This window comes from Mus pahari, chromosome X (assembly GCF_900095145.1).
Source record: "Mus pahari chromosome X, PAHARI_EIJ_v1.1, whole genome shotgun sequence".
In the NCBI taxonomy this organism is placed as follows: domain Eukaryota; kingdom Metazoa; phylum Chordata; class Mammalia; order Rodentia; family Muridae; genus Mus; species Mus pahari.
Window position 1 is genome coordinate 143,954,568 of NC_034613.1, and position 22,164 is coordinate 143,976,731.

Below are 22,164 nucleotides of genomic sequence, written 5' to 3' on the forward strand. Positions count from 1 at the left end.
TTTGAAGTTCTTATCATACAGATCTTTCACTTCCTTAGTTAGAGTCACACCAAGGTATTTTATATTATTTGTTACTATTGTGAAGGGTGTTGTTTCCCTAATTTCTTTCTCATCCTGTCTGTCCTTCGTGTAGAAGAAGGCCACTGATTTGTTTGAGTTAATTTTATATCCAGCTACTGCACTGAAGCTGATATTTAAAAAAAAAAACACTGGTTGAAAAGTATTATTTGCAGCATTCATAATGGCCAAAGTGTAGAAGGGCCATTAACCAGTGAATGGATAGAGTATGCTATATACTTACAGTCGAATATCATTCTGCAAGACCAAGAAATACAATGCTATGAGCACTACAACATGGGCAAATGTAAAAAACATTCGTTGGTTTAAAGAAGTCAGACAGAAAGGACCACATGTTGTAGAAATGTTCAAAACAGGTAAATTTATAGCTGAAATTCTCTCCTGTGAGGAGGGTTAAAAGGAGATGAAGGAGGGGCCTATTGGTTAAGTGAGTATAATGCTTTTGCAAAGGATTGCAGAACAGTATCCAGCATTCACTTTGGGCAGCTCAAAACCACCTGTAACTCCATATCTGGGGAATCCAACACCCTCTTCCAAACTCCATGGGCGCCTGCAACTACACACACACACACACACACACACAATTAAACAAATAAATCTTTAAAAAAATAAGAAATAAAGAATGACTGAAAACAGGTATAGGGTTTCATCAGAGGGTAATATACATGCACATGTTATAACATCAATTTTGCTGATGATTGTATAATTCTGTGACAACACTATAAACCACTGGTACTTTATGCAGGTGAATTGACTACCATGTGATTTATGTTTCAGTAATGGGCTTATTAAAATGTGCATAGTTACATCATACTATCACTAGAGAAAGGAAAATACATAGAAAAGGTTCCAATTTTGTTTTATAATAAAATTAAATATTTATAACAAAAACATTACTTTTTTCTTTTTTGAGATTATAATATATAATATATTATATAACATTATGTCTCCTTCCTTGTTCCCTTTCAAATACATGCCCTCTGTTTTCCTTAATTGTTGTTGTTATTGGTGGTGGTGGTGGTGGTGGAGGAGGTGGTATGTATGTATTCCTAAATGCAACCTGTTCAGTCTGTATAATGTTAATTGTATGTATGTTTCAGGGATGACCATTTGGTATTAGATAACCAGTTGGTGTGCTCTTCTCTAGGGAAAACTCTCTCCGACTCTTCAACATTTCTTAGGTTGCCAGTGATTCTTTGTCTAGAGTTGGTGTCTCATGCCAGTTCTCCTATCCACCCTGGCATGTCTATTGTACATCAAAAACTATCGATGAACATTATTAATGGGGAGCAATCAATGAAGATATCTCCCATCTAGTTTGGGGAGCACTCCATTTTTTCTTCAGTGGAGATCAATTTATTTTCAAGTCAGACTCATCTCACTTGCACAAGGGCATGACAGTGATCCACCCAAGCATCCAATTGTGGTATAACTGGTCAAAGGGTACGAGAAGCCATGGTAGGTTTGTAAAGATGATAAGTCAGGAATTATTTCTCCAGTTTCATCCTGACTTCCACTCTTGCCCTACATAAGACTACTCATTCCAGGTTGATGGAAAACTTAAATATCAGAGTATGCAATTTTCTGAAAAGATTAAACATAAAGTTACTATATAACCCAGTAAATCTGCTTCAAAATACATGACCAAAGGAACTGCGAACTGATATTTGTTTAAAAAATGATGATGATTAACACTGTATTGATGTTACACATGTATTACCCCATTTAAAGCCCACATCAAGCCCAAGAACAGTGTTAAGACGAAGTGCACTTATAAATGGGATTCAGGCAGACATACTAAGTTGTTCAAGGTCACCCAGCTAGGAAGTAGAGGAATAATACTGAACTCAGACACCCAAACTCTGTCCTTCTGCTATAAACCAAGGTCCCTTGATCTCAGCACTAGTGCCATTTAAGGCCTATCCCTGGCCTCTACCCATTGAATGTCAAAATCAGTGGTGACAATCAAAAACATCTTCCATACTCCTAAATGTTTCATGGTGAGTACAGTCACCTCCATCTGAGAAAAAAAACTACCATGGAGGATGGAGAAAATAACTTAGATACTAGATAAATCACCAATCCATGACAATTAGTAAATAGCTTACTCCACATTCAAACCAAGAATGACCTGACTCCATATACCATTATGCAATTTTGATCAATGTGACAGAGAAAAAAAGCTACAGCAAAGAAATAGAGTGACCAAATAAAAGAAAATAGGTAAGATCATTCATTTGGAATGAGTTGTTTTTTATTTAAAGCAAAAGAAACAGAAATGGTTCCTACAGATGTAAGGAAAGGGCTATTAAATATTGTTAGAGTCTCTAAAGCACTTACGTTTAAATAAGACCAAGAGAGGGTGTTCTCTAAAGCAGTGTATTCAAAACTCAGATACAAATTAAAGTTATCTAGTAGGATTTTTTTTTGAACACTGGGATCTAGATATCATTCCAAAGAGACTATAATTTAATTATTCTACAATGTGGCCTAGGTTTGGGGTTCTTTTAAACTTTCCAAGTGTTCCTAATATGAACCTTGAGCTAAGAAGTAATGTGGTATCAGAACAAGTTGGTGCTTTATCTCCAGCGGTCTTATGTATTGGGTATATTAAGGTGATTGCACATTTTTCCATAGTAAACTAAATGAATGTCAATAATAAACAAAGCATATCTATTACCCACAAATCTCACTGAACTGCTGTCAATCATCAGATGTGTAGAGGTTTACAACATCCTTCAGCCAGAAATGAAAGTACTCTGAATCCTAACTTTTGGGCCATCTTGTCTCCCATTAATATTCTCAAGAGAAAATAAGCAAAAGCGATAGAAAAGTATCAGGTATTTTGGAATGTTTACAACACTACAAAATATAATAAGGGAATGTTTTAATCATTATATAAAATGTTGACTTAGGTTTTTCAAAACCTACTTTAATAAGAGTTCTTAAATGCCTCAACCTCTCTTCTAGCCTACTATCCACCAAAGGTAGTAGAAAAGAAAGGTTAATAGGAAATGGGGGTTGTGGGTCTGTTTAGAAATAGTCCTTTGGGGCTATTCAGCAGTCTAGTTTACTCAGCAATCACCACTCATGAATCAGCAATGGCAGTTCTATCCAGAAAACAACACGAGACTCAGCTAATCAGCCCAAGTCTGCAAAAGCAGCAAAATGCTACAGGAATAGCAGAAGTTCTTTGGTGAGTTACTCTCTACTTAGTTACGCCAAGTGAAGATCAGCAACACAACCGTAGGCTAACCAATGCCAGAGCCTCATCCCACTGTCTATGGGGTCATATTTACATTATTTCTAAACATCAACCAACTTGTCTGCTTCAACATTCCTTCCAGTGGCTGCTTCAGCAAAACATCATATGACATAACTGAGTTTCCAAAGAAAACATACATTTTTCCTTCGATGAAATGTGATTTGGAATGTTTTCAGAGCTTCCAACACTGTGTTGGAATTTATTCCAAAATGTCTGGTAGATGACTTTCTTTAAAGTTATACTTAGCCGGGCATGGTGGCACAGGCCTTTAATCCCAGCACTCAGGAGGCAGAGGCGAGTGGATTTCTGAGTTCAAGGCCAGCCTGGTCTACAAAGTGAGTTCCAGGACTGCCAGGGCTATACAGAGAAACCCTGTCTCAAAAAAAAAAAGTCATGCTTTACACTAGGAATGAACCAGAATTCACTAAGTCTACCAGTTCCCAATATGTTCTTTATTCAGGTGACAATAAGATATTTTAGATATTTGTGACTGTAGCCTTCAATTATTTAAGTACTGATGATTGTTTCTATCATATTGAACAGTATCATATTGAACAGAAATTCCCTCCCTCTCCCTCTTACTCTCCCTGTCCCTGTCCCTGTCCCTCTCCTTCTCCTTCCCCTCCCCTTCCCGTGTGTGTGTGTGTGTGTGTGTGTGTGTGTGTGTGTGTTTTACAGGTATATTCATGCATCGAAGCCAAAGGAAGACTGGTTGTTTTTTTTTTTTTTTTTNGTTTTTNGAGACAGGGTTTCTCTGTATAGCCCTGGCTGTCCTGGAACTCACTTTGTGGACCAGGCTGGCCTCGAACTCAGAAATCCGCCTGCCTCTGCCTCCCAAGTGCTGGGATTAAAGTCATGCACCACCACGCCCGGCCTGGTTTTTCTAATCAGGTGTTGGGGATTTGAAGCAGCAATGCTCTGTCTGTCTAATCCATGTCCCTTACCCCTAGCAACATCCTTTCTATGATCAAGATATGCTGTTTATGTTTCAAATTGTGTAGCATGCTTTGCTTATGTAAAGGAAAACATTTGCTTTATTTTAGACAGGATCTCGTGCAGCCCAGGTTCGCCTTCAACCCACTATGTAGCTGAGGGGAAACCTCGATCTCAGAGTCTTCCCATATCCACCCTGCAAGTGTTGGGATCACAGGTGAGTATTTCCACACTCAGTTTATGCAGTGCTGAGTTGAATCCAAGGTTCCATGAATATACTCCGTCAAATGAGTTATAGCCCCAGCCTCTAAAGAAAAAGATTCTTAAATAGCATAAAATATTATTCTCTGATTCACTCTAAGTTCTGATTTGCTTTGTTGCATTGCTCCTTTCTCAAAAGGAGATAAAGCAGAAGGGGATGAGGAGAGATGGTGAAGTGCCATGGAAAGAGAAGGGAAAGAGGCACTGGGAACTATTTGTATAGTTATTGATTGCTGGACTCTGCTTTCAGTTTCCATTGATTCATTCATGTTGACTGAATTTACTATGGCTGCGCTCGGATTCAGTAAGCCAGTCTTCTATTTTACCCGCAGCATCATGTCTCTCAAGCACAGAGGTCTTCCCGAGACCTCAACCTATACCAGAATCAGCCAAGAGATGAAAAGTAAGCAAAATTTACCGATGGGCAAGCAAGACAGACATCTCTCCAGCAGCAAGATCCTCCCAAAACGCAAAACAACCGTGGAGGTCTCTGGGTAGAATTCTAGTAAACATGGTTGGGTGACTCTACTCACAAAGCACCTTAGAAGTAACAATCTGATAGAGAAGTTATAAAAGAACGTTGCCAAAAGCCGAGACACCAGCAACCATGAAAACGGCACCTGACAAAACTGACTATAAGAGACAAAAAGACCACCAACAACCAAACATGAAATCTGAAAAGAAAAGAAAAGAAAAGAAAAGAAAAGAAAAGAAAAGAAAAGAAAAGAAAAGAAAAAAAGATTTGATCACTGCATACAGAAGCGGCCTAGAGTTGAACTTCACATGAGGACATCACCATAACCTCGTATCAGAGAGAGCCACATTTAACTTGGTAAGCCTGAAATACAAGAAAAAGAATAAGAAGTGCTCCAGAAACCATGAGAAAGCAAATGTTACATTTTAGAAACATTTCTAGTCAAAACAGTTTTGTGTGTGTGTGTGTGTGTGTGTGTGTGTGTGTGTGTGTGTGTGTGTGTGTGTTGAAAGAAGCAACCATCATAGGTACATAAGGAAAAATAGATTCATAAGCTATTAAATACACCACTTCTTCCCTAACATACTGGATAAATTAGGCACTACTAGATTTGAAACCAAATATGAAAAGCTCTTTAGAAGCCTCTTTTCTAGGACCACAACTATAACAATGAGGAGACTTCAAAAGCGAAGGATACAGAGAGACACAGAGATCTATTTCTAGCTCCCTTGCACGACATATTAGGAATCACTGCCATTCCGTCCTTCCTGCCATCTTTGCCCGACCACACATTGCTCTCTATCTCAACATACCCATGAACACAATTATAATTACATTTGCTTTCTTTGTTTCATTTTAGTTACTTCACTTCCTTTACACATACCTATGTAATATTTATATTTATATTTTTTTATTTCCATAGCTGCCTAATAACCCACGTTCCTCGACATGTTCAAATTCAACTAATTGACCATAACCAATACCTAAATAACTATCTTCACACATACAGTCACTTGGTCCTTTTATGGTTTTGAATAAATTATCCAATATGGCATCAAAAAACATATCTAGAGTAAAGTATAAAACGTTTTGAGCAATGACCTGCTTTAAAGGTGAAGGTGTTTTGTAATGTTACCCAAGGCCCTCCTCAGCAAGATAGCAGAGTTCTGACTTCTCAGAAACTTTTCTAAATTGCTCAAGAACTCAGAAAGTCTCTCATATAAAGTCTTTGCAGGGGGATTCAGAAATTCATCCAGCTCAAATCTTTGCAAGGGAAAAACAAAAAATTCTGATCTACAGTTGCATCACAATGACTGCTATTGCTTCAGTTACTCTGCTCTGTGGAGCACAGATGAGAGGCCACACTTCTGAGGAGTGGGCACCTGTGCCTTGTAAACACACAGCTCTCACCTGCAAAGAGGGCCCCCGAAGCCACCAATGATCCCCAACTAACAGATGAAAATAGTTCTGAGAAGGATGTAATCCAGAGAATTCAAAGAGAAACCTAGACCAGTTCATCTGTTACACAAGGCAAGTTCAAGATATATATCCATGCCAAGAAAAATCTAACTGAGGAAGGAGTGCTGCTAAGCTGATCTTTTCTTAATCTCTAAGGCATCTTAGACACTGTGCAGTACATGGAGATGGGCTTTACCTCTGTCTTAGTAAAGCATCTCGTGAGGACAGAAAGCATACTATGTAGGAAACTGCTCTACAAGACTTGTTCTGCGGCTCAAACAATAGCCAATGGAAATTATCTGCTAGAGAATAATTTGCACCCAATTCTCACACTGTTGAAGATGTAATAAGATGAAAAACTGGAGTTGGAAATAAATGAATGGAATACCATCTAGAAACAATATGCTACTGAATTGTAGATGTAGTTATACTCATTTACCTGTGACATATGTCACCACAGGGGAAGACAAATTAAAATACTTGTTTCAACTTTACAAGGACAGTGTTTATCTACAACTAATCATGTACAACTATGCCCTCTGCTGTATGAAAATGGGTAATGTTTTGCTCAGTTAAGGTTTCTATTGCTGTTGAAAAAACACCATGACTATAAACAACCTGAGGAGGAAAGGGTTTTATTTCGGCTTACAACTCTCAGGTCACACTCCACTGCTAATGGAAAGCAGGGCAGGAATTCAAACAGGTCGACAATCAACCTGGGGTCAGGAGCTGATGCAGAGGCCATTGGAGGGCTGCTGCTTACTGGTTTGCTCAGCCTGCTTTGTATAGTACCTAGGGCCACCAGCCCAGGTGGCATCACCCATAGCAAGCTGGACCCTCCTACACTAATCATCAATCAAGAAAATGAACCACAGCCTTGTTCATAGGCCAATCTGGTGGGAACATTTTCTTAATTGAGTTTCCCTCTTCCCAAATGATTCGAGCATCTGTCAAATTGATTCGCACACAACTTTCATCTTCACAAGGAAAAGAGATAACACTACACTTTATAAACACTGTATCCTGAGTGAAAAATACAATTATAATTTCTTAAATAAAACTATTTAAAATTGGAAAAGAAGAGGATGGCCTAGTGGGTCATCAATGGGAGGAGAGGCCCTTGGTCCTGTGAAGGTTCTATGCCCCAGTGTAGGGGAATGCCAGGGCCAGGAAGCAGGAGTGAGTGGGTTGGGGAGCAAGGGGAGGGGAGGGGGCGGGATGGGAGTTTTTGGAGGGGAAACCAGGAAAGGGGTTAACATTTGAAATGTAAATAAAGAAAATATCTAATAAAAATTAAATAAAATAGGCAAAGAAATAATAAAATGCAAATTTTCATCAAAAGTCACTACATGAAATTCTCAAAGAACTGATAAAATATTAGTTCAAAACAAACGAATAAATATAAAACAGTGGCACTTGTCTTTAATACCCCAGCATTTAAGTGGCAGAAGCAGGGAGATATCTGAATTGCAGGCCAGCATATTTTACATAGTGAGTTCCAGGACAGCCAGCACTACATAGTGAGAACATGTCTCAAAAAAAATGAAAATACAATTTATTTTTATTTTTATTTTTTTAAAGATTTATTTATTTATTATAAGTACACTGTACACTGTAGCTGTCTTCAGACACTCCAGAAGAGGGAATCAGATCTCATTAAGGATGGTTGTGAGCCACCATGTGGTTGCTGGGATTTGAACTCTGCACCTTTGGAAGAGCAGTCGGGTGCTCTTACCCACTGAACCATCTCACCAGCCCCGAAAATACAATTTTTGATGCTGGAATTATGAGATGCATATCAGAGATTCTCTTCTACTCCAAATCTTCTAATGCTCTTGTCAAATTACTAATACTTTCATGTCAGGTCATTTCTGAAGATCAGCTTGATACTAAGCTAGACTTGTTATTTCTTTAAAAAGAAACCATATATTAAAGTATCAATGTAAATGTAAGTCTCTCAAGAGTTCCCCACATCTCTGCAAAGTGAAAATTAAGCTTCCGCTTGTAGAATTTACATTTATAGATATCCAAATAACCACCACAAGTACCATCCCATTTTATTTTACTATTTCATTTCACCACAACCTACTTCCTCATAGTATTTTGATAGTGTACAATCAAATAATATGTAGCCCAGTTCTCAGGAATCTTATCATTGAGTGGCAGACAGCAAGAGATAAGTTAACATTCATAGAGTGCCCCATGTTGCAAACACTAACCTGTACTTCTCAAAAGGCTCTGATAGAGAGGATCCACTGCTTTCAACATCACACCTATGATGGCTATTCTCAGTTATCAACTTAACAATATCTAGAATTAACTACAATACAGAATGAAGGGCACACCTGTGATCCAGATCTGTTTGTTTGTTTGTTTGTTTCATGTATATGAGTACGCTGTTGCTGTCTTCAGACACACCAGATCCCCATTATCCAATCCTGCTTTTCCCTCTACCTTTCATGGGTATCCAAGGTCATTCTAATGTAATGTAGAACGCTTAACCCCATTCTATCAGCTTTCTAGGGAACAGTTATACAATAACATCTCCAAAAAAACTCCATTTGGTTTTATATGAGAGAGAGAGAGAGAGAGAGAGAGAGAGAGAGAGAGAGAGAGAGAGAGAGAGAGAATTATGTTTATATTTACCAGTATAAAATTGATGACAACTATAAAGACTGCTGCGATTGATTGGGGTTTTCTTAAGATATTTTTATCTTATTTATGAGACTGATCTGCTGTCTACCATACTAAGGAGGTAGGTTTTATTTTATTTATAACTGTGTGTAAGAGAGAGTGGAGGGGGGAGGGGGACAGGAATGTTCCAGGAAGCAATTGTCGTGGGTCCCAGGGATTGAACTAAAATAGTCCAGCTGGCACAGCAAGTGCTTTTACCTACTGAGCCATCTCGTTAGCCTTGGTTTTGGTTCTGTGACACAAGTTCTCACTATGACAGTCAGGCTGGCCTTGAACTCTCAATCCTCATACTACCACACCTGGAGCAAATGATTCTTAGTATTTTCCTTTCTGCTTAAACTGCATCAATTTTCAATAATCCTTATTTTTAATGTAGTTTTGTCTCTTCCTGCTCCTTCCTTTCTTCCTCCGTTCACACCACTCTCTCTATATATCCGTTGCATTAAGCACATGTTACTTTTGTAATACGGAATGGATGTTCTGATTGCCAAAAAGAAGGCACCATCAATTTGTACAAAGCACTACAGAGAAGATTATAACTAGCATGGAAGGAAAGGTTTGCTGTGCTGTCAGAGAGTGAGCTCTGAAAGAAACAGAAGTGAGAGAAGAGGAGAAGAGAGGGGAGGAGAGGAAAGGGGAGAGGAGGGGAGGGGAAGGGAGGGAAAGGGAGGGTGTATTAGTCAGGGTTCTCTGGAGTCACAGATCTTACGGATATGCTCTATATAGTAAAGGAATTTATTGATGACTTACAGTCTGCAGTTCAAATCCCAACAATGGTTCCGTAGTAGCTGTGGATGGAAGTCCAAGGATCTAGCAGTTGCTGAGTCCCACACCGCAAGAAGGCGAAAGAGTGAGAGCCAGACTCCCTTCTTCCAATGTCCTTATATGGTCCCCAGCAGAAGGTGTAGCCCAGATTAAAGGTGTGTGCCACCACACCTTTAATCCCAGATGACCTTGGACTCGGAGATCTCCATGTCTTAATCTTCTGGATTCAATCACCACTGTGACTCAAGATCTCCATACCAAGATCCAGATCAGAAACTTCTATCTCTCAGCCTCCAGATTAGGTTCACTGGTGAGCCTTCCAATTCTGGATTGTAGTTCATTTCAAATATAGTCAAGTTGACAACCAGGAATAGCCACTACAGAGGGGAAGGGAGGGGAAGGGAGGGAAGGGTGGAGAAATAAAGACACCCCCTCTTTTTACAGAAGAGAAACCTAAAAGAAAGGACTGAAAGATCCATCAATGTATTAAAAAGATCAGAGAACCCCAACAAGTTTGATGATCAGAGGAAAGGGAACAGAACAAAGGTGAGGTAATACACAGCTCTGAAGGCAGAATTCTGGACTTTTGGTAAGTTGCTTGGCACCTCTTAACTTAACCCTGGTAAGGTATTGGTTCTCAATAACTTTCTTCATGATACATGGGTCCTAGAGTAGGGTAGGGAAGTCCAAAGAGCCCATGAGATTAGTTATGGATCCCTATGGTCCACTAGATCATCCATGCTGGTACATCCCATGGAGTGGGGTTGGGGGAGTGGGCATAGCCTAGGGTTTTTCGGGTCTACTTCTTCTGTAGCATAACAGCCTTAGCCTGTAGGACTTAACACTACTTTCTCTCACCTTGCCTTCAGTTCCATAGAATTCCCCTCCAACTGCTGGGATGAGCAGGGGTGAGTCAGATCTGAAAACTGTGAAAAGGGAGGCATATCCCACTATAGCAGGACAGTTATAAGTGGAACTTCATTTCTTTGGTGGACTGACTCCCTACCCTTACCATACAAACTATTTCCAGGATACTGTAAGTCAATGGTTCTCAACCATCCTAATGCTGTGACCTTTCATACAGTGCCTCATGTTGTGGTGACCTCCACCCATAAAATTATTTTTGTTGCTACTTGATACGTGTAATTTTGCTAGTGTTATAAATTATAATGCAAATAATTTTGGAGATAAAAGTTTGCTGACGGGGTCATGAACCAAAAGTTGACAACCCCTGCTCTAAGACTCCAGAACTATACAGGCTGTGAAAATAGGAAATTCACAGGAGTATTTAAAAGAGTGGTTCACAACTAGGAGCAATTCTGAGCCACAGGGGACATCTGACAAGATTTCTGTTTTCTCCAACTAAGAGGTGCTAGGAACACCAGGGATGTTTCTAAATACCCTACAATACATAGGGCAGCCTTCACAATGACAGTACAGAGTCCCAAATGCGATAGTCTGGAGTGTGAGAAACAGTGCTTTAAAGTTCCTCATCACAGGTGACCCTTTGAAGTTTTGTATTATCTGAAGTTTAAACCAGAACAAAAGATGCTAGATGAGGAATAGTCGAATTACAAATTCCCACCAGAGGGCGATAGAACACAAGTAATAAAACAACCTCCCCCTAGTGTTTCCAAGTCCTCTCAATGTTTCACCCTGGGGAGTTAAAATGATCATGCTTCCTAAACGGAAATCTTACCTTTTTTGTCTTCTTTTTTTTTGTCAGTCTTTTATTCATGAGTAAATGTATCACACACCATCTATACATTTATATCGCTCTCTGTGGACAGCATTAATTTCCACACTAAGGATTGGAAGACAATCATGGGTTGGCTTCTCACCTTTTAGGTGCTCACTATTAACGGCCACCTATGTTTATATGCAACTAAATTAAGATAAACAACCACTAAAACTCAGCCAAGAAGAGAGCCACCTTAATCAGAGATGGGGATGAGAATCTGCTAGCTTCTTGACTTCATCTTCAGCTAACTTATTGGGCCTCTTGGCTACCTAAAAGACATAAAATTTCAAAAGTGCTTTATCCTTATGATGGATGCGTCATGACACTCAAACCACCAGTGAGCAGTATTGTGAACAAGTCCGAAGACAATAAATCTCAAGCGAAGGTGGCTTTGCCCCCAGGGGACATTTGGCAATATGCCTGGATGTTTCCTTGGGTGTCACATTTGAGGGATGCTACTGGCACATAGTAGGTAGAGGACAGATATGCTTCCCGATATCTTATCTTAGGAGGACAGCCCTCAGAACACAGAAAAGTTCAGCCTCAAATATGATTAATGTCTCGAAACTCTATCTGGGAGGAAGAGGCATGCAAAGAGGTTTCCCTTTTATCCTCCCACTGAGCCGGGGTTCGGGGGGGAAAGGACTGGGGGAAGGTGCCATGGTAAGTCAACTTGGACTAAGCTCTCAGAGTCAGGAAGGCAAGATGTGTAAAACTAAAAGACAGGTAGAGGGTGAGTTTCTCATCCCATGGAGTTGTCATATTCCTCTGGGCTCCTTACACTCACAACTGTAAGAAACCTACTCCTCACCACTCTGAACAGCTCATCTGGATCTCCACAGCAGGAGCCAAAGCACTAGTAATATTCTAGCTAGCAATATAACAGACACACAGACTCTATGTATATGCATGTGGACACTTGGTATTTCCGGAACTGCTCCATTTGAAATCCATTTACTGTAAGTCCATCATGTTCTGCCTTTTCTGCAAGTGCATCACCTCTTTCTCATATCACTCTCTTTTCTTTACTGCTCTTCTTCTCACAGGCTCCAAATGACTTGCCTGCTTCCCAGAAGATAGTCACAGTCCTACAAACACATACAGCCCTTTCTCATTTCTTGCCTAAACCAAACTGCCTGTGTGTGAGTGTGAGTGTGTGTGTGTGTGTGTGTGTGTGTGTGTTGTCCCTTTCTGCAATATAATCATCATATAAATTTACTACAATATGTCAGGTATGGTAATGAATATTGTCCCACCTGGGAAATAGTTCTGCCCAGGCTACATGAGACTCTTTCTAAACAAACAAATGAGAAACATAATTGCACTTTCATTTACTGTCTATGATCTCTACCCAACCAATTGTCAATTTTGTGAAGTAAAAAAACTGTGTTTACCAGTGTATATTCACTAAATAAAATACTACTCTCCTTTAGAATTATAATTTATGCCACATATATAATTTCATGTTCTGCTGGACAGATTAATAAATATGTACATATTAAAATATGTACATAAATATTAAAATATGTACATGGAATTCATTTTACTCTTCATTTAAGGTAAATTATCTTTCCCTAAGGCAAGGATTTTTTTTTCCTGAAACAGCTTCATGTATCCCAGGTTGAACTCAGATTCACTGTGTAGCCACAACAACCTTGCTTCCATGCCCGGAATTCTAGGATTACAGATGTGCCAACATGCCCAGGTTTGAGATGTTGTAAAGGTATAATCCAGCTCTTCATTCATGCTAGACAAACGTTCTATCAATGGAGCTATACCACTGCCAGGTTAAGATCGCTTAAAACTTGAGTTAGTTAAGCCAGGCTTGTTGATGCACGTGACTGTAATCCCAACAGTCGAGAGGCAGGTGGATCTCTGTGAATTCAAACCAGCCAGGGTGAGATGGTGACCTTCAATCCAGCCGAAAGTGAGACGGTGTCAACAACAACTAGACAGTTCACATATTTTTTTTTCAATATTAACTCCTTAAAATAAACTTTGGAATTTAGTTAAGCACATCAAAAATTCGCACACTTAAGTACCTCAAAGCCATGTTGCCTTGAGGCTACAAGACACTGCAGATACTTAGCATACAGTAAACAGCTGGTATATGTTTGTTAATATTCTTTTATACTACGTTGATTTACCAATATTACAGGAATGACAAGGTAATAATGTCCCACTACTGACATTGCCTAATTATCTTAGCCTTTGTTTGGCATTTAAATTGTTCCCGATTTTCACTTTTTGGAATAAGCATGCAATAAGCATCTGGTCCAAATCCAGGTTTCCTGGGAATAAATTCCTGCAAAATATGGCACACTTTGCCAAATAAGCCCACTTGACCTTCTAGTAGTTCATACTTGGTTACTAAGGACTCTTCTGCAACTCTAGCAGGGCATGTGCTGCTGACGATTATAATGACAGAAACACTAAGGGTACTTTTATCACTGCTAGGTACAAATTAAGGTTCATAAATGTCAGGCTGACACAGAGCTGAATGAATCTATATTTTCAAAACAATTTCTCACCCTCCATTTTAGTTAAGTGGGAAGAAATTTAAAAAAGCTAAAGAAATAATAATAATAATAATAATAATAATAATAATAATAATAATAATAATAATAATAATAACCGAAAGCTAAGGGTTGCGATTCAGTTCTGATCCCCTAGTGCCCAATAGCTCATTGCTGGGACCGCCCAATCAAACAAATTCGCTTCCTGTGCCGCCCTTGACTCTGTGTAGCCACTGACACGACGATACGTCACGGCTAAGGTGGGACTTCCGTCTTGCTAGCCTCGTACCGGAAGCGAGCTCCTTGTTGCCCAGGCAACACGTTCCTCCTGCTCTCTTTGTGTCGCTCCCCCCCTTCTCCCGCCCCTTCCTCCTCCCACCTCCAGAACTAGGTCCGTTGTCGCCCACCGCCCGAGACCTGCCAGCTGCGTGTCCACGAGGTGACTTCGGGGACTGATGGGTTGCTTTTGGGGAGTAAAGGAGTAACGTGGCGGACTCCTGAAGCTTGGAGTACTGGCTTGGCGCACACGCTGTGGCTTTAATTACCATCACCCGGCAGCACGAGGTGGTTGCCAGGACCCATGAGAGTCCCAAACCCTAACAGATTGTTAAAAACTAGTTCTGATTTATGCTCTCAACCCCTACATGCTTCCTAATCCTTGGATGCCTGCTGAGAATTCTGTTCCCAGGCCCCCACTTCAGACTATTCCAGTTCAGATCTTGAGAAGTGAGGCTCAAGCATGGGAAGGTTTGGGGGTTTTTTGTTTGTTTTGTTTTAACTCACAGTGTAATTCAAACATGCTGTGGATCACCGTGTTGCAGGACCCATTTTTTGCAGAGATGTCTAAGCTACTGGCTCATTTACAAAAACAAAACAAAACCCTGAGCTTTCTTTTTTTTCCCCCTTACAACTTTTGAGTTCTGTAAGTCAGAATTCTTAGTGGATATTATCTTGAGAACATTTGACGTTGCTGTGGGTCGCCAGAGTTCTGAACCATTTTCCCTTTTTTTCTGAAATGATTGTTAGAAACTCGTTGCACAAATTAGGCTCTGGACTCAACTGTTGTTGAGGTTTTTATTTGCTGGGGGGCAGGGGGATTGTTTGTTTTTGTTTTGTTGTTGTTTTTTTTTAACTAAAAGCCAGAACATTACAGAAAATCTTAAGACTAAAAGTTACTGACACAAAGCCTCTATGAATTGTGAGATTGTGATACTATTTGAAAGTACAATTTATGCTAGCATGATTTGTCAAGATAACAGTCCCTTTGGGATGGCAGTGGAAAGAGAAACCATGTATATATGCTTTGGGTCAATCTAACAACTGCAAATTCACAGTAAAGTGTATGATGACCCCTTCTGTTGACTGCTGGGCTGGGGAAAAAAATCAACCCAAGTTGCAGAGAGCCGTTTTCATCCTCAAACTGTTTTACAGATGGCAGAGGCTATTTGGTGCTTCTTAAAGTCCAGCGTTTAAGGAGAAGTTAAGATAAGAAGGATGGCAGGAAATTAAACATGGCTAGAGGATAGATAAGAGTTCACAAGCACACTATAGAACTCTCAGAATTGCTTCTTTATGTTGGGAAATCCACTCATAAAGCACTTGGACAATCAAATTCAGACTTTAACATTTAAGGCCAGATGAACTGAAAATATATTAATATATTTAGATAGACAGTTGGAACTTCTTACTGATTTTTGTTTTTTAGTTACTACCCCCTTAATTGGGGGAGCATATTATCAGGTTACAACAGACAATCTCAACAATTCCAGTAGCCCCCAAAGGCAGGAGATTATACCTCTTATTTTCTCTGGTGGAAGAAAAATGGGACCTCTAAAAGGAATAAAGTGGAGCATCTTTCCCCTCCCAATAAGTGTTCAGAGCAAGTACAGTATGCAGAAAAGAATTTAGCGTAGAATTATCAGAAATATGTTTCTAGAAAGTAATTTGAAATAATTCACTGGAAGGATAAAAGTGGTCTTAACTACCCAAACTACTCAAGATTTTTGCTGCTGTGCCAGTAATTTTGAGTGTGTGCTGTGTTTGGCCCTGACTCTTTTATGGTCACACTCGGATATGAAATACATGCCTGAAATGAGACGAACACCATCTGTTTTTTTCTTTTGAACCGGATTATCATTGCCATCCTCTGTTCTCCTGTTTTGTTTTGTCTTTTTCAGTACTCCCGTTCCCTGTGGTGTTTCTGAGTCAGAGTGTCTGGCTCTTTCGTGAGCTCCTAGTTCATTTCTGATCAACACTAGCCACATAAAGGATTCTGCAGGTTTGCAAAGTAAGCCATGCACAAATCTTTATCACCCTTGCTGATAAATTAAACAGTGCCTTTCTGCGGGTGGAGTGTAATTTGTATGGGGGGGGGCAAGAATTGTCAACACTAACCTTTCAATCTCCTCCCCACCCCACCCCACACCTGCCTCGGTACAACACTTAATGCAACACCCAGGCAAGCGTAAACTGGAGCCTGGGCTTGAGAAAGGTAAATACTTACTTGTCTCCCTCCATCTTCAGCCTTAAAGGTGGCTGTTACAAATGGAAACACAGTCCACTGCTGTGTGCTTGTAAGCAGGCCCTGTGTCCAGCTGAAGATGGAGTTTGGGGAACTGGCAAGGTAGCCCAGTGGGTAAAGGCACTTGTCACCAAACTTGACACATGCACACAATAATCCATGTTCTTGTTTTAAAAGTGGAGCTCGGATTTGTTCTGTGGTGGAAGTAGGCCATTTGGGCTCATGCCATCTTTGATGTCTAAATGACTAAGTAGGGACCATACAAAGCCATAGGGAAAAAATCCATGAGAGTGTCAAGCCTGATATGTTCAACCAAGTACAACAACCAGCTAGGGGTGGCATGGGGACAGCAAGAGTAAGAGGGCAGAAAACAAGAGTGTCAGAAGTCCCTGTTTTTATCATTTTCCTCATTGAGCTAACTACTGGTATTTATACAATTGACAGGCATCTCTAGTGGGCTGGCATTGCATGTTCAGGAAGATTTCTTACAATCACACATGAACTTGTGCCACTCAGGGCACCTTAATTTACTTCGTTTTAGTCCCCAGCATACTCCTTTGTAGCAGGCAATGTGTTCTGATGGTCTTAATTGCATCCCTAGACTGTCAGTCTGGCTCAAAGCCAAATCAATGGGAACCTCAACAGAAAAAACAAAACTTGATCCTCCAGGCTGTAGATACAAAGACTAATATAATAATTTCTTTTGAATATCTTCCTTTGCAAAAGTAAAAGCAAATGACTTTTCAAAATTGTATAAAGGAAGATAAAACAGAAAGGAAATTGGTGTTATAGAATATGCATTATAGTGCTGAGGAGGACTTGTAGTTTTATTTTACTTTCTGGTTGCCATGACACGTCCTACATCCTATAATTATAAGATTATAAATATTCAAGAAAAAAGAAATGATATACAAATATGCAATGAAAAGAAGACATATGAGATACCACTGCCTTTCAACAAAGCATTATCATAGGTGGAATTTATTTTTATCTGGGGAAAAATGACAGAATTCCCAACTGTTGTTCTTCGTTTATAGTTGTGCATTTAACAATGTCCCTCAGAGCAAGCAGTACCACTGCAGAACAAATGTGCTTTTTCCCCCCGTTTTTCTTTTTTGCCTTAGAAAAGCCGTATGGGAAAATATATCATTCAAGACTGGGAGGCTCAGTCTTGTCTGTAGGCCTCAGCGGTGGTTAGTGAATGACCTCAATGCTGTCGTGGGTTTTTTTCCTCCCTCCTTTTGGTGGTTGAGGACAGACAATGAATGGTCTCTGTATTCCCCAGAGCTCAGCTGGGTGGTGACCATGATGCCATTGTGTTCCGCTGTGGAGGGCTGCCCAGTTTGCAGAGCTGCAGATCCGGCCCTCCCTGACATTGCCAATCCCTTTTCTCTCAGTTCTACTAGCCCTTCAGAAGAAAACTCAGTCCCTGAAGGCTTGTTCCAGAAAAGAGAAGGAGACTTGGGTCGGGGGAGTGAAAGATAAAGTGGAACCTGCTGCCCCCGCATGCTTGCTTTCCTTGACATGAAAGTGCTGCTGTAATGCCCGGGAGTATTGCAGTGTGAGCTTTACCAGGGATGCTGGGTGTTCTTGTTAAGTCCTTAGCCAGCTTGAGAATGTTAGCAGATACATTTGCAAAGGGGCAGGTTCCCTTTGAAGGAAGACTGTACTCTTTCCAGGTATATCTCCTGAAAACTGCAGTGCCTGCTTCCTCAAAGTCCTATCTACTAATGACAAGTTAACAGTCTGTACCAGAAGTCATGGCCCTCCGTGTGCTTTAGATTGATAGTGTTTTACAGGACTTCTTGTTACTGCTTTTTTTAAAAGAATTTTTTTATGTGTATGAGTGTTTTGCTTGCATGTATGTAAGTGTACTATATTCATATAGTGCCAAAGGAAGCCAAAAGATGCATCAGGTCCCCTGGAGCTAGAGGCACAGAAGGTTGTGAGCCACTGTATGGATGCTGGGAACCCATCCTCTGCAAGAACAATCAGTGCTCCTACCCCTGAGCCATCTCTCCAGCACTTGTTGGTACTTCTAATAAAGTCTTTATATGTCTAAGAAGAGATCTAATAAATGTCCCAATTTCCTTACTTATTAGTAGAAACATTTGCTCCTCTTTTGCCCCAAATATTAGGGATCACTGACCAAGATAGAGTTGATCATAATTCCTGGTTTTGTTTCTGCTAGTCTTAAGTGGAGCCTGATAATTCGTGAAAGGTAGGAGAATGCTCTACTGAGGTCCAAGTGGAAAGTGAAGACCAGTCAGGATGCTCAGTGTACCAGTATAGAACATACAAGGTATCATCATAGTAACTTAAAACCATGCTCAACAGGAAGGTAGGAATTGTCTGAAAGGTGACAGGTGCTTGTTTTGTCGTGTCTTTAAAAGCAAAGTTGAACATTGACATTATATATATATATATATAAAAATCAGTGCATGTGGCCCACAACCCTAAAAAATATTTCCTGTCTGGACCTTTGCTGAAAAATTCTAGCATAAAATATGAAATGTGGTACTAGAAATCCTGAGCTAAGAGTTATAAAGCTCTGTGCAAATTGCTATGCCTTTGTGACATGTTTCTCTGTGCTTTATCTTATTTGAGTTTGAGAGATTTCTTTGTAAATTCCGATCTTAACTCTTCAAGATTATTAATTTGAATATCTGTAGGATCTTAGGGGCCCTAAAATTTAAAAGAATATGACAGATTGGTTTGGGAACTCAGGAAGAAAAAAAATAAAGCCAACGAGGCAATGAGCATTTCTTATATCCAGCCCTAGTGATTCTCTACTTGCTGAAGGATGGCACCAATTTGATTATAACTATTCCAGCAGCTAAAACTAATTGAATTCCTCTTCTACTTGGTATTCAAAGCAAATAAAATTGCTAGCAAAGTTCCTGTAGTCTATCATTGACATAAATTGCATTTTTCCTTTATGGCCTAGGTCTTCAAAAATGTCTGTTAGCTGGCTGCGGGTCTGTAACTCTGTAGATGCTTGCTTAGCTTGTACAAGGGCCTTGGCTCGTCTCAGCATGGCTCACAAGGAATGTGATTAGTTAACTTATGTTACCTTCTTGATGGTGGGATACACCGGGCTCGGGGTGAACCTCTTGTGGTTGGAAGGTTGAAATCCACTGTCTTTAGTAAGCAAAGATGATTTTCCTGGCTTCTGTCTTACAGAAATATTTTGAGTGAGCACTGAGTGATCCCTATTACATAGTATCACTGCAACCCTGCTACCTAATTATTTGTTGAACCCAAATCATAAGCAACCTTTGTGCAAAGTAGAACTCCTTTGAAGCCCTTCTTAATCATAGCCGTTGACATTTGAGCTGCTGGGAAAATGTCACTAATTACCCTTGATCATCCTCAGGGGTTACTGCCTGAAGTCTCATGTTGCTTAAACGTCTATCTGTAGGTAAAGAGCCTCCGCTGTCTCAGAATATATTCTACTGTTTCAGAATATGCTAGTACCTTTAAGGCCAGCTTGGTTCTTACATAAGTCAAACAGGATTTGGCCTATAATAAATATTCATTCACAGTGTTCACAGTGGGGTTTATTAAATTTGAGTTCATCAGACTTGATCCACTTGCAAGACATAGAATGACGTCTGTATTCCAAGCACTTTGGTTTGCTTAGCTTGTTTTTTGTTTTGTTTTTTTGACACAGGGTCTCAGTTTATAGCTCAGACTGGCCTGGAACTCAGTGCTGTAGCCCGTGCTGGCCTCAAACTTGCTCATTTCTGCTTCAGACTCCTGAGTACTGGGATCACAGGCATGCACTACTGCACCCAGCTAGGATGCAAAGCTCTTAATTTCCAGGAGACACATGATGACTCTTGGACTTTTCTCATTTAATTCCAATGCTATTTGTTAATCAAAAAACAAATTTGATTAAGACACACATGAGTTCACTTTAATGTCATTGTGTGCTGCAGGCACTGAAAGTTCTTCAGGTTTCGGTGACAGAAGTATGAAACCTAGCTTTAGTGAATTAGCCACTTATGGGCTTCGCCTTATAGTTTAGCACTTAAGTGTGCACTGATTTCTATTATAATTGCATTTGCATTTTATTTTGTTGGATGGTAACACACCCAATTACTAACTGTTTTCTATTTCCTCCATAGCCTATAAAGAACATTAGCTGTTAGCTGAATCTCCAGGAAATGGGCCCTGTTTGAAACCTTTAAATCACAGTTGAAAAGTGGATCGATTCAACTTAAACACTCACACATTTGATAACTTTCTCCTGGTTTTCATCCACCGTGTGTGTGTGTGTGTGTGTGTGTGTGTGTGTGTGTGTGTGCGTGCGTGCACGCGCACGCGCATGTGTGTGCATGCCAGTGTAGCCATAAATTTAGCAGGTATAAACTGTGTTTAAGAGAAATTTGCCAAGTGTCATGTCAGCCCTCTTAGTGGTGCCCTATCTGAAAGCTTGTTACATTTCATTATGAATGGTTCTTTAAGTATCAGGGTTTTTGTGCTTATGTTTCATGATCTTAAATTTGCATGCATTTTAAGATACTGTTTTTGTTAACTGTTTGTTTTGAGCTCAGAATGACCTTGACCTTGAAGCATGCCAATCCTCCTGCCTCGGCCTCCCAAGCTAGAATTACAAGCACACACCACCACACGTGATATAGCTTGTCAAAAGCACATTCTGGGGTGCTTGTTGAGGAGAAGGAATTAGCTTTTAATTTATTATTAGTGTGTATGTGCACATGCCAAGGTCAGAGGACAACGTTCGTAATCTTTACACTGTGGGTTCCAGGTCATCAGTCTGGTGTGATGACCTGCAGAGCATCTTACCAGCCCTAACATTTATTTAAACTGGGTTGTAAAAGATGTGTAGGTGATGCTCTTCCATGCCTCTGGAGCCTTCTTCTGCAAGGAAGCAGGGTGATTAGGGAAAAGAGTATTGTGTGAAACAAAAACCAAAGCTGAGGCTGGAGAAATATCTTGTTGGAAGAAGCTTCAACAAGTCCCAAACTTAAGGCTTCTAGTCATTTGGAAAGATAGAGTCTTTTCAAGCTTCAAGACAGCCCAAGAATGTGCTGGCAAGATGGCCACATGGGTGAGGTGCCCACCACCAAAAGCCTGACAACCTGAGTGAGTTCCAAGAGAACTGACTCATTCACATGTGACTTCCATACTCACATGCCATGGCACACACGGCATGCCCACATACGCCATAAATAATAAGGAAACGTTCAAAATGAAAGAGAGAAACCAAGGTTATTTTAAATAGACATTTGCCTATGTTTACAACTAGTAAAGTAGACTGACAGTGGTGGTGCGTGCCTTTAATCCCAGCACATGGAAGGCAGAGGGAGTTGGATGACTGAATTCAGGCCAGCCTGGTCTACATAGAGAGTTCAAGACTGCAAGAGCTGTTACACAGAAACCCTGTCTCCAAAAAGGAAAAAAAAAGCAAGGAAAGAAGGGAGGGAGGGA

The 22,164-nt window shown here is 40.2% G+C and overlaps 1 protein-coding gene across 1 annotated transcript in view; it reads left to right on the plus strand.

Moving 5' to 3' along the window:
* Positions 1-14,565: 14,565 nt before the first annotated feature.
* Gemin8 (gem nuclear organelle associated protein 8) overlaps positions 14,566-22,164 on the plus strand; it is a 19,237-nt gene continuing 11,638 nt past the window's right edge. Inside the window, exons 1-2 of the mRNA XM_029534388.1 lie at positions 14,566-14,625; positions 16,364-16,473. The gene's annotated coding sequence lies outside the window, so the exon portion shown is untranslated. The remainder of the gene's footprint in view (positions 14,626-16,363; positions 16,474-22,164) is intronic.